Here is a 7132-nt window from a genome sequence, read left to right on the forward strand (position 1 = left end):
GGTGCTTGGCATGCTCTTCTTATGGCCTTTGAACTTGTTCACTTGTCCCTGTGGGGCCACTCGGGGCTCCTCCTTCCACAAGTGTCTCCTTCCTGCCTGGCTCTACACGGTGGTGTGAGTGAGAACGGCCCCCATAGGCTCATAGGTTTGAATGCTTGGTCCCCAGCTGGTGAACCATTTGAGAAGGATTAGGAGGTGTGGTCTTGTTGGAGGAAGTGTGTCATGGGGGCTGGGCTTTGAGGTCTCAACAGTCCATGCCAGGCCCTGTGTTTCTTCTCTGCCTGCTGCCTATAGGTCAGGATGGAAAACTCTCAGCTATGGCTCCATTGTAGCAGTTGGCCTATCTGCTTCCTGTCTTGATAATAACAGACCGACTCTGAAACTATAAGCAAGCCTCCAATTAAATGCTCTTTTATTTTATAAGAGCGCCTTGGTCACGGTGTCCCTTCACAGCAATAGAACAGTGACAAAGACACTTCTCTCTCCTTCCCTGCCCCTGATGGCGCAGACCTTACCCAGCCATGCTTGTGAGCTCACAAGAGTAGTGTGTGTCTCCTCGTCATCCACATTCCCCAATACTGTTTGTGGGAGGAAGGAACAGTGTCCACTTGTTCCCATTGCAGGGCCTTGGGCAGGTCCCCCAGGTACACAAGGCAGAGTTGCCGAGAGCCCTTTCCTGGAGTACTTACCTTCCTGCTTAGCATGTTAGGCCTTTGAGACCCGCCCCCCTGAGTGCTTAGGAGAGATCATATTTGTGGTAAGTTCAGGCAAAGGATCAACATGACTCCTTTTATTTTTATTTTTGGTGTGTGCATGTATGTGCAGATGTGTGTGTATGCGTGTGTGTGTGTGTGTGTGTGTGTGTGTGTGTGTGTGTGTGTGTGTGCCTGCATGTATATACGTGTGTGTGTGCTGATACACATGCATGTGGAGATTAGTGGTCAACCTTAGATGTTGTCCCTCAGGAGCTACCCACCTTGATTTTTGAGACAGGGTCTCTCAGTGGCCTGGACCTCACCAAGTAGACCGGGCTGGCTGGCCAGTGAGTCCTAGGAGCCTGCCTGTCTCCACCTCCCCAGTCCTGGTACTAAAGCACACACTACCAAATCCTGCTGCTGTGCGGGTTCTGGGGACTCAACTCAAATCCTCCTGCTCATGTGGCAAGGCCTCTACCAACTGAGCCATCTCCCCAGTCTCCCATTTAGTTAGTTTTAACTTTCATTTGTTAATATTGTGTGTGAGCGTATGGTGTATATGTAAGTGTGGGCATGTGCGTGCCATCATGTGCACGTGGAGGTCAGAGGACAACTCTCTTCTCTCTGCCAGCTACTGAGATGAAGAGACAAGGAACTTGGGCCATGGGGGATGTGGCATTGTCTGAATAGGTGCAGGACAAATGTGGGGCATGGAATAGGGTGCAGCTGTCAGAGCACAGAAACGCGGACCCAGCACCCGACCCTAACACAGGCCCTTGCTCTGCCTATGCCCACAGGATGTTCCCAGGGAGAACTGTCCTAGCTCCCTGCTGTGCTCTGGCACTCTCTGTTCATTCTCCTACCAGCCCATTGCTGATGGCCTTGATCCACTGTCTCCACAATATCTGGCAGATGGTGCCCTGCCTCCTGGAATCTTCTTCTCAGTTCCTCCACTGCCCAGCTGTCTGGGTTGCCACCTTGCTGAGCCTACTCTGTACCTTAGAGGCCAGGTGGACTCTCCTTTTTCTCTGGCACTTCAACTGTCATGGAGCCTGAGGCACACAGTGACATGGTGAATCATTTATGCATCCTATGATGCAATGTGACTTCATGCTCTCTGATGTCCCTTTGGATGTGACTGCTCCTGCCCAAGACTTGTTAGTCCTATGATACTGTTGTGGTTTACATGTGAAATATTCTCTACAGACTCAAAATGTTCTCTATAGACTCGTGTGCTCAAATCTCGATCCCTAGCAGTTAGCACTCCGGAAGGCTGTGCAATCTTTAAGGAGTAGATCTTCAAAGTAAGGCACTGGCTATGGGTCTTGAGGTTTTCCAGCCAGACCTGCTGTCTGCTTGTGACTAGATTCATGTGGCTGGCTTCTTCATCCTCACTTATGCCTCCTCTCCATGATGGACTTAAGCTACTTCTTGTCAAGTATTTGGTCACAGCAATGAGACAATTAACAACTATGTCTTCTATTCTCTCTCCTGGTGCTTATCCCGCCTTGGTGCTTGGAATGAACTTGTCATTATGTCCTTTAGGGGAAAGCCAAAATGGTGAACACTGGTGAGAAATGGATACCACCTCTGGGTTCAGCTCATGGGTTGTGAAAATTACAGAAAAGCCAGATAGAGAGACTTTGGGATTAGGTCAGAGAGCAGATGTAGATACTGCTAACAGCACCCTGTGTTTTCATCTACCCCAAGGGTCAACACTTAGGAGAGAAGATGGGCTTAAAAATCCCCCAAGACAGCAAGATGAAAGCATGATGAAGTCTAGACAGGAAGGTAACAATGACGCTCAGAGCATATGTGAAGCCTAATAAACAGAAGAGCGAGTGCTGTAGAGGAGGGCTTGCCTCCTAACATGTTGACTGTACCAATTCCAGCACAAGGTCACCATGCTTTCCCTAAAGCCTAACTTATCTACTATGAAACGTGTACACGAATCCTAACAGTAATAGCCTACCCAGAAGAAGTGAAAAGGAAGGGACTGTAAGAAAGAAGATTAAAGTGGTGAAGGTCCTGTAGACGGAACGTGGACAGGGGAGAGATGAAGTCCCTGTATATGCAGAGATTTAGAGTACAGTAACATGGAGGCTAAGGCAAAGGATATTTGTAGCTAACGGGATAATGGCCAAGAAATGACACCTGGATTTTGTTTACATATTCTGTCTTCCTGTTGTCATTTTTGCTGTGGGTGATGAATGGACAGACACATGCATGCTAGACAAGCACTCTGCTGATGAACCACACATACTCTGGGGAACAGCCATTGGATTGGAAACTGGAGATTTGAATTAGAATGGCCCCCATAGGCTCATATATTTGAATGTTTGGTTCCTGATTGTTTACAAAGGATAGGAGATGCTGCCTTATTGTAGGAGATATATTATTGAGAGTGGGCTTTGAGATTTCAAAAGCCCATGCCAGGCCCAGTCTCTCTTTCTCTCTGCCTCCTGCCTGCTCATCAGGATGTAAGCTCTCAGCTACTGCTATAGCACCAAGCCTGCCTGCCTGCCTACTACCACATCTCCACCATAATGATCATAGACTTACCTTCTGAAACTGCTCCCAATTAAATGCTTTCTTTTATAAGCTGCTGTGGTCATACTGTATTTTCACAGCAATAGAGCAGTAACTAAGACAACTTAGACAGAGGCAGAAGAAGTTAAAAACTATATGTGCATTAGGAGAAAACATGGATAAATTTCCTTAAAACCTGGAAAGAGAAAACGCTTTCCTAACTGAATAAAAATGTGGAAACAACACAGGGAAAGATTAGCAAACTTGGCAACAAACAAACAAAAAAAGAAAACCTTTCACGAAATAAAATCAACAACAGTATAAAAAGACAAGAGATGGGGCAGGCAAAACACCTGCAGCCCCTGCCAGAGTTAATGCCTGCAACATGAAGCTATGGTTTGGTTTTTGTGGTGCTGAAGACTGAACCGAGGGCTTTGTGCATGCTAGGCAAGCACTCTATCCCTGAGCTACACTACCAGCCCAGTGCCTGCAACATAGAAAAAGAAGCTGAGAACAGAGAAGAGACCACAGCCTCAAAGGAGACATGACCTCTTCCATGAGACTAGAAGAGACCTCACACAGGAAAGCAATGTTCCTCAAATGCACAGAACCTGCTCAGTCTTGCTCCAGGTCAGAGAAATTCACCTAACAGCTGAGCTGCTTGAGCCTAACAGGCAGCCACAGAACCTAGAGAGGTATGCACATCCCAGGTCTATCTTGAACTTTTTATCTCATCATCCAGGGATCTGTCCCTAAGACAGACATGTCACAGCCACACTGGGAACAACAGAAAAGTCCCCAGGAAGAGACAAGCCACTACAGCAGTGTGAGCTGCAGCTGAAAGGAGGAGGCCTGTATGGTAGCTGGGGTCTTCTGGGCACCTAAGCAAAATATTCAGAAAAGGGAAAAGAGGGGAAAATCTCTGTAGCTTGCTGATACTCAGCACACACTGTATCAAGGAAGGACGGACAAAACAGTGCTGAGATGGTACCTATAGCAGGGTATGCCCTGGGGGGGTGGCGAGGAGAATTCAATCTCTGTGGACCCACCCTTACACTTTGACTTCGAATCAAATAGTAGTTTACATGATCGATACAGAACAAAACCCAAACTAAAACCAAGGAATATTTGAAAACCAACATCCACAAATGTACCTATGTCACCAAATGCACAGCGTATAAAGTGACTTCAAATGGCTTACATGAAGTGACTGGAAGCCATGTGCCCCAAGAGAGCTAACTGCAAGGCAGCCTGCTAAGGACCTTGACAGAGATCCACGTGTCCTGAGCTCCCATACTGTTCATACACTACCTGGTCCCTGCACTTTTCTGGCTCACACCTGGGAGGAACTTCCTTAGGGGATTTTGCACTCACATGCTGAACTGGAAATGTCTAGAACTCCTACCCTAAGTGGTCCTCACGCCAAGGACTGGCTGGGATGGTCTCTTGCCATGATCTGCAAATGGATCAACTATGTCCCTGCTGACCTGGCTGAGCAGAGCCTTTCTCTGAAGTGGCAGCTTGGTTGGGTGTCGCTGACCACCCCCCCCCCCACTCCCCGCAGTCCCTGTCTCTTACTAACTTCTACTGGGAGAGCATCCTTAATAGCCTGGCATGGTGGCACACACCTTTAATCCCAGCACCTGGGAGGCAGAGGCAGATGGATCTCTGTGAGTTCAAGGCCAGACTGGTCTACAGAGCAAGTTCCAAGACAGCCAGAGCTGCTACACAGAGAAACCCTGCCTTGAAAACCCAAAACAGAAGACTCACCTCACCGGCTTGAGTACCTTCTCTGGCGTGCTTCTGGGGATTGTCCTAGAGAATAGGTAGTGGCACTGGAATTCTGGGAAGAACCTGGATTCCTCCCAGTCCAGATAGCAACAAGGGCCTCAGGTGCTCCACCTGCAGGTTCTTGAGATGGTCACCTGTGCTGAGTCGGGACAAGATGGAATATGAGGAGGTGCTGCTGGCATATTTCCCTGGCCCATGGACACAGGTGGTATCTTGGCAATAAAACCCACAAGCCTCCCTATGGGGTTAAATATGCTACTATTTGTATTCAGGACAAGATGGTTCCAAGTGCAGGCCAGTGTCTAGGATCAAGAGGCCAGACTCAAGTCCAATCTAGAACTGAGAGCAAGTAGGACAAAGTATACATGCCTCAATGGGCCTCATTGAAATTCCTGGGCGGTTGGCTGAGGGGGTACAGCAGGGGGGACACAGGAGTTTGCTGACACAGCAAATGAACTCAGCACTGATCTGGTGTGCTGCGAACAGTGTCCCAGGAGAAATCCCAGAACTGCTTCATGGATGGTGAGGGGAGAGACCAAAGAACAGGGAAGAGAGCTTTTCTTCATCAGGTCTTGGAGGATGCTTTGCTCAAGAAAGCAGTGAAGAACACGAGGGGGTGAGCTGCCCTATATGGGATGGTCTTTGAAGAGGTATTGCTAAGATCAGGTTCTTCAAACAGCAGGGGACAGCAGGACTCTCAGCTAGCAAAGAAATGGCCAACCTCTGCCAGAGGCCCTGAATAAGCTCTAGGTCCAAAGGCATTTCAGGAGTGTGTCAAGCAGGATCTGTGGCAACTGGTCCTGGACCATATAATTTTCAAGGTCAAGTTGACAAGGACATGTACTCAGAACCAAGCATCAACTGGACAGCAGAGGTTGAGGCCACCCTTCTTAGTGGGAAGCTCTGAGTCTTACTCATTTGCAAGCCTCAGGCTGTCATGGAAGCATAGCTGAGGGAGAGGCAGGACTCCCTTGAGAAACATCCTTAGGTACCACAAGGCATTGGGTTTCCAGCCTCCCCAGAGCTGTGTATGTGTGTATGCATGGGGTGAGAATACCAGCTCAAGAGTGTCCGTGCAAAGACAGGCCATTGCTGACACTGGGATCATGTGGCACACCACTGTGCCCATGCCTGGCAGGACTTTATAGTTAGATGCTAGGTCTGCTTCTGTTTACCCCATAACAGAACCCTGATCATTTCCCATGACTTTGGATGCTCAGCAGCTGGTGTGTACCCATGGCCATTTGGCCTGTTCAATAGGAACTACTGCAGCTGACAGGCCACGCAGAACCCAAAACAGGTAAATCAAGTCCACATTGGGTCTAAAGTAAACAAGAGCCTAGGGTCCAGAGTCAAGATGTTGGAGTCCCTATATAGACCATAACTGAGAGCCTATAGTTGAAATGCTGAAGCCTGGCAATGTATGTGTCTTGCCATTTCAGTAGCTGCTCTGAAAATTTAACATGCTATCTCACACACTCATCTCCTCTGCTTTGCCTCTAGTGAATCCTGTCTTTCACATTACTATTGCCAGACATTAAATACTATGGCTTTGTGCAGTTTACACAGGGTGGTCTCTTTTGTTTTGTTTGTTTGTCCGTCCTTTGAGCTTCTCTGCAATCCTTGCATCTTGTCAGTGTTCTCCGTCACTGTCCTTTTGACATGCTGCCTCCCTCCCTAAACCCTGAGACTCCATGAAGGACCTGGTCTCCTCCACTGGTTTCTAATCTACTCACACAGTGCCTCCTCTGTGTGGCTCCATTTTCCAGCTCATTATTCAGTCTTGACCAACCTATATAAGTGAACTGGTCATGAAGAAGTTCACCCTAAGACTTGGTTTTTAACCTCTCAATATTCACCTCAGTTCTTGCCACTGTTGTGTGCTTTTAGTAGTCTGCTGATTTTTGCTTGCAATGGTTTCTGTCCTGTTTTTAAAACCTTAAAAAAACAAAGCAGCATCCATGCTTCAGCAGGGATTCAGAGGCATTGCTGCTTCTGCTAATCCCAGCTGATAGCTTGCTTCTTAGTGCTCCTAACTTTCCACTGCACTCGCGCATGTGGTCAGTGCTGGATGCTGGTAGGCCTGTATCAACCCCTTTCTCTAGAAGGAACACTCT

The sequence above is a fragment of the Peromyscus maniculatus genome, chromosome 1 (genome assembly GCF_049852395.1).
Source record: "Peromyscus maniculatus bairdii isolate BWxNUB_F1_BW_parent chromosome 1, HU_Pman_BW_mat_3.1, whole genome shotgun sequence".
In the NCBI taxonomy this organism is placed as follows: Eukaryota; Metazoa; Chordata; class Mammalia; order Rodentia; family Cricetidae; genus Peromyscus; species Peromyscus maniculatus.